The sequence below is a fragment of the Blastomyces gilchristii genome (assembly GCF_000003855.2).
Source record: "Blastomyces gilchristii SLH14081 genomic scaffold supercont1.4, whole genome shotgun sequence".
Lineage (NCBI taxonomy): Eukaryota > Fungi > Ascomycota > Eurotiomycetes > Onygenales > Ajellomycetaceae > Blastomyces > Blastomyces gilchristii.
The window spans coordinates 325,215-338,015 of NW_003101679.1; the positions used below are offsets into that span (position 1 = coordinate 325,215).

General features: G+C 31.9%; 1 pseudogene across 1 annotated transcript; it reads right to left on the reverse strand.

Annotated features, from left to right (window-relative positions):
* Nucleotides 1–779: 779 nt before the first annotated feature.
* Nucleotides 780–860, reverse strand: BDBG_16636 (annotated as a pseudogene). Its single transcript has one exon. The product of its transcript is annotated as a tRNA-OTHER (tRNA).
* Between the last annotated feature and the right edge of the window lie 11,941 nt (nt 861–12,801).

Genomic DNA, 12,801 nt, shown 5'->3' on the forward strand with positions numbered 1-12,801 from the left:
TTTTCTTTGAAGAATTATTTTCATTCCAATCAAGAAATCTATTCCAATCCAGTTCATTTCCAGAGTTAATTGATGGAAATGAAGAAGAGACTCTTTCTCTGATTATATGACTACAGGCGCTAGCCACCCGCAGAATGCACCTTAAGCTAATTACATTTTAACCCTCTATAATTAACCGACCACCGCGTCCGTCCTCTCAGGCCAGCCACTAATTTCCAGGGGTGTTAGTTAGTGGCTGCCACCGCCCACTTGGTGGTGTACACACCAAGCTTCCGGTTGCTGATCTCGGCCCCATTAGATGCTCATAGGCCTACCAATCAGCTGTCGTGGCCTCGCCCCGTGTTAGGGACTAATCATAGGCTTGATGACTGCAGTCCTCCCTGCCAGTATTAGGGCTTGGCAGGGAGCTTGTAGGCTCTAGCCTATCAGGGTGCTCTGCCTAGGGCCTAGATGCGCGTCTAGGCCTGCTAGTCGGGTGGTTTTCAAAATCATTCCCTGTATTTGGGGGGGAGCTAGGCTCCGATGACAGCCCTAGTTAGGGACTCGCTTAAGTAGTGTATAACCACTACATTAGGCTTGGCTCTATATCATTAGAACCTTGACGGGTGCACAGTAGGATAGTGGGACATTGACACCCCATGCCGGCCCTGGTGGGTGTTCGCAGGATCTCGCTTAACTAGTGGCTTGGCTTGCAGTAGGGAGTTCTACCCCGCACCAAGCCTTACTAATTAGGCTCAGCCCCTATTACATGGGCGCTTTCATGGGTAAGAAGTGGCAGGTGCCAGCGGTGGGATTCGAACCCACGCACCCCTAATGTGTGCGGCCTTGGTTACCAGTCTTACCAACTGGGCCACGCTGGCGACTGTGATATACTAATTCAGATATATACTAAGATTCTGATTATCTCTTTAACAGATTCTGTATAAGACAGCTTGACAGTGATTATCTCTTATAAAAGTCAAAGAATCTCACTCTCACTGATAATACCATTTCTGTCATTATATAATTATAAATCAGTCAGAATATTCTTATTATGCATCTATCTTCAGAGCTAGATAACTTTAAGAATATCTTTCACTTACTCACAGTCAACACTCTAGTCTTACACTCAGAGATAGATATGAAGATTACTTTTATAGATGATAAGTCTCTGAAGAAGAGTTCACTCTATAATATAAGTTAATCAGAACTACAACTTCTAAAAAAATATATTGAAGAAAATCTTGAGTGTGAGTTTATATAGTTGAGTAAGTTAGTATATATCTTCTTAATACTCTTTACACAGAAGAAAGATGAAATCAAATAATTTTATATAAATTACTGAAATTTAAATGCTATCACAGTTAAAAATCAATATATAATATATTTTATATCAGAACTTCTTGAACACTTCACTGAAATATACTGAGTTATAAAACTAGATCTAGTTCATGTATTTCATCTACTGTAAATTACAGAGAGATATGAACATCTTACAGTCTTTAAGACATAGTATAATAACTATGAATATCTAGTAGTATTCTTTGATCTCTGTAATTCACTCAGTCACTTTCAGTAATATATTCAGATAGTACTACTCTTATACATCAATAATTTTACAGTAGTCTACATAGATAATATTATGATATATACTAAAGATTACAACTCAGATACTCATTGACAACATGTTAAACAGATACTATAAAAATTCAGAAAAGCTTGTCTAATATACAATCTCTTCAAATGCTATTTTCTTCAAGAAGAAATAGACTTTGTAGACTATATAATTGAACATCACAGCATCTGCATGAATCTCAAACATATTGAGATAATAGTAGCATGACTCACTCTTAAGTCAATCAGAAATGTTTATGAATTTCTGAGCTTTTATAACTTCTATTATCACTTCATATATTACTACAGCAAGATAGCTCTGTTAATAACTAGTCTTCTCAAGACTAATAAAATCTTTCAATGAACAGAGTCTGAGAACTTTAACTTTCTCTTACTGAAAGAGATCTTCATCAAAGTATCTCTGCTTATATTCTACTCAGATAAGCTTGATATAGTCATTTTCTATAATATCAGTGAATATATTATAAGTGAAATTCTTATATAGAAGAGTGCTGATGATTACTTACACTCAGTTATATTCTATAGTCAGAAAATGATAAGTGCTGAGTGTAACTATGAAATCTATAATTAAGAGATATTAGTAATAATTAGACTGACCGTGTAACTGTGTCTGAAACCAGGACCAGAATTTTTGATAGTCTTATTATCAATTTGACAGATCTCATTACACAGTTCTAATATTAGATAGTAGTCTCATACTGTTTCAGTGAAACTTACTGTCTACTCTTATCACATTTTCCAAATGAGATCATGATTTTCACTTCTCAATTTAAATTATTTTTATTGCTTTAAATGACTTTAAATCTCATTTAAGTGTTATCAAAAAGTGTTACTTTTTAAAAAATTAAAAATAGTCTAAAAAAAACCTTAAAATGTCTAAAAATAGTAACTTTATGCTAAGAATGAGATCAAATGAGATCAAATGAGATCACTTTCTTATTTTTTTCAAGTCATGATTTCATTTTGAGATCTGATATATAGTCACTTTGTATGTTTGTTTAATAATTAGTCTCAGCGAGATTCACACCAAGAAATGTATGAGATCAGACCAAATGAAATCAAATGTGAAATTCATAGTTCTGGCGGCCAGTCTAGTAATAATAGAGTTAATCAAGTATTAAAGTCATTTCATCAGAAGTAATTATTATAATACAGTTATATACAGTGATTATAATAATCTTCTACTCTTTCTCATAATGAAGATTCTTAGCTGCTGTTAAGTAAGATAAGCTCAATATCTAAGTAAGCTTGATATTAGTATAAAGTATAAGAAAGGTCATAGTAACTCAGCAGATGCACTCAGTCTGTGATTCAAAGGTTGCTTAAGCCAGTGTACGATTACAGGCGTACGCCGGCTTCTTATATATCGTACGCTAAAATAATTAGCGGCCGCTATGGCCCCTTTACACTCGTAAGCAAGTTCAGAAGCGGCCGTGTTATTATCCGACGGCTGTATGTTCTTCCGAACCACATCCTCCCCCACCAGATTCAGTCACGCTCACGTGACCATGACATCCACCCTAGCTTCATGCGGATTAGCGTGCCACTAGTGTTCGCGATCATGTGGCCTATCCCTGATGCGGCTAGCATCCCGCGTACACCCTCATAAAGAAACTTCCACTATATTACACCACTCATTCACTAACTTTTCCCATTCTTCAATCATCTTCTTCATCATCATTATCATCAAACATCATCATCATCTTATCTCAGATTACTGTCTCTTCTTCTGTTCAACACCTTCTATTCATTTATCTATCACATTGTACACATTTCTAGCAATGACCTCTTATTTTCATAACAAGTATTCTCATAGTGCTCATACCAGGCAGTTCATTAGCAGTAAGTGTAACATGTTGTGAAACATGACCAGGACTTGTTTATCTTCTAACAATTGCTAGAATGTACTATTATGAGTGGCACACCTTCTTCACCTTCTCATACACTCTTAACTGTTTCTGTTTCCTTCTCAGCAGGTTTCTGATCATGTTTTCTGACATGATTTTACATGAATGCAGATGCTGATGTTTGTTTTTATTTGTGTAGAATCTTTACATGTTAACAGATCTGTGTCTGCTGATGATAGTGAACTCAATGTTGAATCATTGATCAAGAACTTGAAGAACATGATAATGAATAAATTGCTCATGTTATGTATGACTGAGTCTTTCATATTCTCTCTTATCTCTTCTATCACTTCTTTCTCTGCTGCTTCTCTCTCTGTTTCTTTCTCTGCTGCTTCTCAATCTTCTACACTTGTCTCTGTGTCTGGTTCTTCTGCTTCTGCTACTTCTGTTCCCGCGACTCTCACTTCTGCTACTTCTGGTTTTATCATCTCTGCTTTTATTACCAGCTCTCTCTGTTTCATGGAGATGTTGTATAGACTTAATGAATCATGTTTCTCAGTATGTATGCTTCTGTCCTTCTTACTGACTCTCAGAATAATTTATTGTATGAAGACTGTATATAATATAACTATCTGAAGCTCAGTTACAGACACTGATTATTACATTTATTTTAAATATTTATAATAAGATAATTATTCATTCATACTGAAGAATCACTCTCTCTCTTAACAGTATTGAGATTGTAAGTCTTTTTCTTTTTCATCTTTTCTTTCTAATACTGATTTTTCTGTTCTTAGGGAAAATTGTTATAGATTTTACTATGCACAAAGTCATAATATTCACAGATATTAAGAAACTTTTTACAACTGTAAAGTTCAATATCATGAGAATATCTACTCTAATAAATTTCTTCAGAATGATAGATCTGTATCAGTCTATTCTCTGATATCTATTATCTGACTTTGTGATGCAGATGAAAGATATCTGTATTTTCAGAAATGAAAATGTGAATATTGTACTCTTTTATACTCACAGATATGAGACTTGTATATCTTGTCTGAAATATCATTATAAGAATGAGCTGTTTGCATGCTGTATTCTACTTTCTGCATTTCTCTGTGTCTCTCTCTCTCTTTCTGAGAAGCCTTGTATGTGTTGTAATTATGTGTACAACTCTAAGATCAGCAGGTGTTTATTCAGTAATTATTATCTCTGCTTTTACAGTTTTATATACTAACAATGATTCTTAGTTACTCTGATATCAGAGATTATTCTAATCAAAGATGATAACATCACTGAGACTATTCTCTCTCACTCTTAAGCTTCTTCTGTTGCTTTCTCTTTCTTCTCTGTAGAGAAGGTTGTGCATACACTGAGTTATAAGTGTTCAGCTCTGAGTGACTCTTATCATCATTTGTTCAGTTCTGTGTCTCTCTCTTCTGTTTCTTCTGCCTCTGTCTCTCCTGCTCTGGCTTCTGATTCTGTGAGTCCTGCACTCTTCTTCAATTTCTCTATATATACATGTACACATTTCTATATTGACATTTCAGTCAATCTTGCAATAAATGACATTAATGTTGTATACAGAGTGATAGAGGAATTGAAGATATATACAGTATTGTTATGAGAACAGCTTGCAGCTCTCAAATTCCTTGTGAATCTCAAGTTTTGAGATTTCCTTTTTTTTTTGCATTTTTCAGATGATGTGATGTTGGAAATAGATTAAACATGTAATATATGAAAATGAATAAGATATGTATGATAATATTTGTCTTTTGCAGCTGATTCTTACAGTTGATGATTAATTCATTATCTCTTTTCTTACACTTTTTCTTTATCTGCTAGTCACTACTCTTACACAATCTCTATATAATACAGCATTCAGTGACTAGGTTCAGCAGCTTTCATCTTTGTGATTCTGTCTCATGTATTATACTGTCTCTCTTCACTCACTCAGATTACTACAGTGAACAGCTCATCAAAACTAATCTCATTCAATCTCTGAGTGTCTTCAGAGATTGAGATGACTTGATCTCATATGTCTGTGAATGTTTCAGATAGTTCATCCTCTATAATCTCTGCAATTGAACTGATGTAAACAGTTGAATTCAACTCTGAATTTCTTTTTCTTCTATGATCTGACTCATATACAAGTCTGCTGCTTTGAGACTGCTCTTTGCTGTGTTGCACTCACTGTCTGCAGTATATTATCATATGATCAGCTACAGTCTTATCACTTATTAAAGTGTGGCATTTATCTGATCTCTTCATTGCTTCTCATTCTTTTCTTATAATTATAAAAAGATTGAAATAAGTGAGATTATCTGATTTATAAGTGTCTATGATTTCTCTTACTTTGCAAGACTTTTCAATTATAAGTCTCTTCTTTTTCAACACTGATGATAGTGCTGTGAATAATTATAATCTACTCAGGTCTTGCATCTTTGCTTTCATAAGTCATGAATCATTGATTAAGTTGTGTAAGATCTGTCTCTCTGATTCTTTCAATGTGTATGTTCTCAGAGAATGTGATTTGAGTATCTTATATGACTTAAACCATCTAGGTTGAAACTTCTCAGAACTCTCATTGTATATGAGAACTTACATTTTTATCTTGAGACTCAATTTCTTAACTAGTGAGTCTCATATTCTTTTCAATTGAATTGCTTAATTCAGAAGTAACTTATTAGCTTTTGCATGTGTATGACTAATCTCTTTCAATCTTGATTCTGCATCTGCAACTGTTGTGTCTGCAACTGCTACTGCTGTGTCTATAACTGCTGTTTTCTTTCTCACCTTTTCTGAAGCATTTCTCAGAATGCATGGATGCAATTCATACAACAGATAGAATGATGAATGCTTAAAGACTACATGCTGTTGAATTCACATGATTAGTAGCATCTGCCTGAGATATTCATCTCATAGTCTTATAGAGTTGCTCACTAGATATTTCATCAGCATGTTACTCAAGATTTCATTCAAGTGTTTCATTCTTCTGTTTATTCACAGATGATATGACATTGTTCTACAATGTCTTGTCTGTAACTGACTTATAAAATGCCTCATCACTTCTTCTACAAGGTTCACACTGTTATCAGTTAGAATCTTGTGTGATATTTCATAGTTAACATAGATCTTATTATATAGAAACTTCATCATTATCTTCTCTGTCATCTCTGAAACTGCTTTTGTAACTGGCCAGCCAGTAGCATAGTCAATAGCAGTGATTATTCATTGATTTTCATTTGACATTCATAGTAATATGTCTATAAGATTCATCTCTCATTGTTTGAACAGTTGTATTATACACTTTATCTGATGTTATACTTTCTTATGTTCTAATTCTTTCTTAGATTCTTTCACAACCTGGTAATTCAGGCACTTGTGAGTGTACATCTGAATATTCTCAGTCATACTTGATCAGTATGCTCTTTATTTGAGTATATTCATGAGTTCAGAACTTTCTAAGTGACTGAATTCCTTGTGCATGTAAGTCATCAAGTTGTGTCTAAATAAAGATTCTAGATAGAGAGCTTCTACATATTCTAGATCATAGTAAAGTATAATGTTGTTTTTCAATTTTCTCAGCTTGAAGTTTGAAAGCATCTCTTCTACTACTCTCATGAGATACTTGTTATCTGATATCTTATCATTCTTCAAGTGAGAGATCATGATGTTCACTTATTCTGATTCCTTGCATCTTCTCAGTGCATTTAACATGAACATTTCTTATACCTGGTTCACAGAATCCTCACTTATGAAATCAGGTCTGTGACTGATTGTGTCAGATATCACAGTGTCTGATTTCTTTCAGTATTTGATATGAAGATTGTACACTTGAAACTTCAAGATTCAACATGCTAAGTATTTGAAAGGTTTTATTATCAATTATAGATAGATGAGACTTTCATAATCTGTGATTATTATTATTATATGCCTGTTGTTGATATATCTATTCTATAATACCAGTGCATGCTTGATTACTAGCAATTTCTTTTCATGTACTGAGTAATTGAGCTCAGCATCTGATAGTTTTCTATCATCATACATTACTGAGTGCAGCTTGCTGTTCTTACTCATCTGTAGAAGAGCATCTCTGATAGCACATTCAGATACATTCATCTCAATGTAGAAAGGTTTATTACAATCTGATTGAATAAGTACTGAGAATGTTATTATACATTCTCTCAGTGTGAGAAAAGTCTCTTTACATGTAACATTTCAGATAATTGAATGAAACTTCTTCTTTCACAGATTTGTATCTGTTTCTCTTAAGAGATCTGAGAGTGATACAGATATTCATATGAAATTCTTGATGAATCTGCAGTAATATGAGACTAACTCAAGAAACTGTCATACATAATGTATATTTCTCAGTTATAGTCAATTTGCTATGATATTCAATTTCTCTGAGATAAGATGTATACAGTTATCACTTATTACATGTTCTACAAACTTCAACTCTTTTATTCTAAACACATACTTTGTTGATTTGATGTAGAGCTTATACTCTGTCAGAGTTGTAAGCATTTTATCAAGATACTTCAGATATTCATTATATAAGTTTGAAAAGACTAGAATATCATTGAGATATACAAGATATGAGGTTTTATTCTGTTTATAAAGAATCATATTTATCATCATTTGAAAGATGACAGGTACATTTATCAGACTGAATGATATTATCAGAAATTCAAACTTTTCTCATTATATATTAAACACAGTTCACAGAACTGACAGTTTATCTACACAGATCTGTCAGTATTCTGAGAGAAGATTGATCTTTGATAGATATCAGATATTTTTAACTGTATTCAACTGTTATTGAATTCATGACAGTGAATATTCATTCTTGATTATAAGCTTGTTAAGTGCTTGATAATTGATACACAGCTGTCACTTCTCATCTGTCTTTTTCATGAATAGAACTGGAAAGCCTCATACACTTGATGAGAATTATATAAGATTATATTCTAGAAGATCTGTGATCTGATGCTTCTGTTCTTTAAGATGTGTTTGTGACAGAGGATATGCATTCTGATTGACTGATTTTGTATTCTCTGTGTCAATCTCATGTATGAATTCTTGTTTCAGCAGTAATTTCAGTGAAAGATCTGTTCAGAAGACCTTCTCATACTTCTTCAGAAGCTTCTTCATACACTTGTTCTCTCACATATCTTTTATCTTGGTTTTCTTCACTTTCAGATCCTGTATGATATACAGAATACTTTCAGATGAGGTCTTGTGAATTGTGCTCTTTGCTTATTAATGTGTAAGCAGATTTAACTCTTCTTTATCAGAGACATGAAATGTCCTTCTTATATCAGTTGATAGAATTGTATGAACTGTTTTCTTTCTATCAGTCAACTATATATAATATATACATCATTGAATCTGCAGATTGAACCTTTGAAATCAATTGAGTCTGAGAATAAGATTATATTTCATATTCTGCAGCTCTCATGTCTAAATATAGCAAGATTATTTTCTGAAGTACAAGGAAACTCTTACTCTTGTGAATAATATCAAATATCAGTTATCAGATAATCTTATATATCAGGAATTCTTCACTCAGCAGACTTCTTTCAGTCTTTGAATTATATAATTATTAATATATTATGTAGAAGCTTCTATATTCACTAACACTTTTACAGTCATCTCTTAATTCTTATTCAAGTGTCTCTTATACATTAATATTTCAGGTCTCAAGGTATTGAGATGAGTGTCTGCTTCATCATTCTCACTCACATCTCATTCAGAAGCCTGCTTCTTCTTTATGTTTACAGAATTCAGAGAATTATCTAACATAAGTATCTCTTTCACTTTGAAGACTTTTTATAGAATATCAGTGAGTGTCTCTGAGCTCACTGATTCTGCTAGTTTTTTGACTCTCTTGCTTCTCTTAACTGTGCACACTGAGTGTAATCTTTTATATCATGATTTTGATGTCTATAGTTGAAGCAAGCTTAATACTTATAATATCAAGATTTTTATCTAGAGAATTTCTTTTTCAGAGAATTCAGTGCTTTAGTAATAATATTCAGATCTAGATTCATTGTGTCTGAGTGTATAACTTATATTATAGAAGTCTGATTACTTATTCTCTGCTGAGACATACTTAATTGCAGTATTTTCTGTTATAATTGACTCACTTATTTCTATATAATGAGAATATTGTATGCTTTCTTCACTATGTCTGACTGTGAGATTAAGCATTTTCATTCTACTCTCAACTCAGATGTAAGATCATGAATGAAGATTTATAAATAGAAAGATATTAAAAGCTCTTCATTCAATATAAAATAGTGTAAGTTGAAGTGTGTGAAGTATGATATAAGATTACTCACTTGTCTATACTCAGTGAAGCATTTGTAATACTTATCTTATATATTCACTTTCTCAAAGTTATGTAAGATTCATTTGAAAAACTCATTTTATATTTATGAGAATGAATATCATTCTGAGTCTGTGAGATTCATCTTTTCATCAGTCATTCATAATGACTTCACTTTTTTATGTAGAAATGCAGCAGATCTTAAGACTTGTTAAAATTCTGTTAACTGTCTATCTATGAGTTCACATTTGATCTGATAATATAATCATATCTGACTTAGCCAGCTGATTACAGCATCATTTTTTCAGTTGCTATTAAAGCTTGATAACTTCAGCAGATCTCTCAGCTTAATATATTTCATACTTAGATTCTTATTCTGCATAGTAGTCTCTGATGATGTGTACACTTCTGAAGAGATTATGAATAATCATGATAAGATCTTCAGATTTAGCATAGTTATCTATCTGTATAAATATTCAATCTCTCACTACAGGTCTAAGATCTGGTTTTCTCTATTCTTATTAATGATGATAATTGTGTTGATGAAGCTATTCATAGTGAATACTTAATCTGCAGTGAATGTTAATTACTGTTTGACTTTCATCTCAGTCTGCCACTGTGTATACAAGACCTTGATCTCATTTAGAATCCTTGTACACATACAGAGCTTCAATTTCAGTTCAGCAGTTTCAGCTGTTTTTCTTACTGCTTTAAGTAAATTCTCTGAGAGGTTCTGCATATCTTTCAGTTCAGGTAGCAGAGAAGAGTATTATTCATATTAACTAGGAAAGATATTCATTTCAGTGATTTCTCATTAATTGTATAATGTCTATTATTATATTGCTATATTGTTATATCATTATATGATTTCTGTTATCATTGTACAACTCTGGTAGTGGCCACTCTCTCTCTTTTATTCTTTTTTTAAGTAGAGAGTGAACTTCTTTGAATCTGGTTCATCACTCTCATCTTCTTTCTCACATCTTATTCATTCACATCTCATACATGGCATTCATCTGAATGTGAAGTTTTTCCTTAACAAGTGAAGCAGTATCAATCAGATGCTCTTCTACTCATTACTCTTTATATGCTATCTTTTGAGATGTTCTAGAATCACACTGACATGATAACTATAAATCACTTTGTAAATGAAATTATCATGCTCTGAAGGAGCCTGCACTTCTCACTGATTTTTAGACATGTTATCAGATGTGATTCAAAGGTTGCTTAAGTCAGTGTACAATTACAGGTGTACACTGGCTTCTTATATATCATACACTAAAATAATTAGCGGCCGCTATGGCCCCTTTACACTTGTAAGCAAGTTCGGAAGCGGCCGCGTTATTATCCGACAGCCGTATGTTCTTCCGAACCACAAGTCAGTACTCAGATTATTAATTATATTCAGATAATCTTATAGAACTCATTAATATATTTTATAAATTTCTTAATTAATTCTGTAATTATCTCTGTAATATCTGTCTCAGCACTCTTACAGTAGTATAAATAGTAAAGTTAGTCTCAGTTATTTCTACTCACACTCAGACACAGTTATATACTGAAGATTATATTATAAAGCTGCTGCTGTAGATAATCTGTGATAATTTTTCTGAAAATCTTGAATCACTTATATCTCTGATAAATTATAATAATCTGAAAAATTGAGTTATAGAGAATAATCTACTCTTTTATAAAGACAGGATTTTTATCTCAGATTATACACTTATATAAGTTCTCATTCTGCAGAACTTTCATGACTCTCTCACTATAGAACACTTTGAATCTCAGTAAATCTATGTCTTGATAAACTGTTAATTCTGATAATTTATCATACAGTGTGATACAAATAACTATATACATAGCTGTGAAGTATGCAGGTGATTCAAGTCTATTACTTATCAAGTATATAAAGAGCTTACACTCATCTTCATCTCAGATATTAATTAATATATAATTATTCTCAACTTTGTAATAAATCTACTTAAGTTCATCTGCTCAGTTATAGATATCACATTCAATACAGTTCTAGTAATTATATATAAAAGATTCAAATACTCTTATTATATTCTTATTATAGTAGATCTTCTTCTGAAGATATTTATATAATTATTTATTAATAATATTATTCATCTCTATAAAATATCAGCAGTCTTGATCTCAGACTGTGATTATTTTTTTATCTTAAAATTCTGACACTCTCTTGTTAATCTTCTTAATACTAATCATTGTCTCTTAACTATCTATTATACACAGACTGATGATCAGATAGAAAGATAAAACTGTGAATTAAAAGTATATCTATATCTATACATCACTTACTTATAGAATGACTGAGTAAATCTTCTTATCTTAGCTGAATTTACTTACAGTAATTCAGTATATTCTACTTATAATCTCATCTCATTCTTTATGAATCTAGAATATTATCTTATATTTCTTATTATATTTAACTTCTCTCTCTCAGAATCAGATAATGCTGCTGCAGAACTCTATACAGTTCTTATCAAAGATACTTAGTAAGAGATTTATAATTATCTTCTTCACTTTCAGAATCTTATACAGTATTATATCTGTGACAAGCTCTGTAAGTTTCAGATAGATAATCTTGTTTTTCTTAATATAAAGAATATAAAAATATATTATTTCAATTATAAGTTAGATTATAAGTTTCTTAAATTCTTCACTATATATATCTGTATCAGTATATAGATATATCAACTGAATCTGTCATCTTTCTATTATATATATAATATATTTCATATCTCACTTCTAGAATTACATTACTTATTCATTCTTAATAATTAGTATATTTTTTCAGAGACTCTACACTCTGATCTGAATAATAATAATAATATTTAAGAGATACTTAATATCAAGCTTATCTGAGAGAACTGAATGAAATATCTAGTATATTAAGTAATTCACAGTTTTTAATTTAATAAATAAATAGATAATAACTATCTCTCTAATACTCAGTCATATCTTAATATCTTCTATATCTGCTAT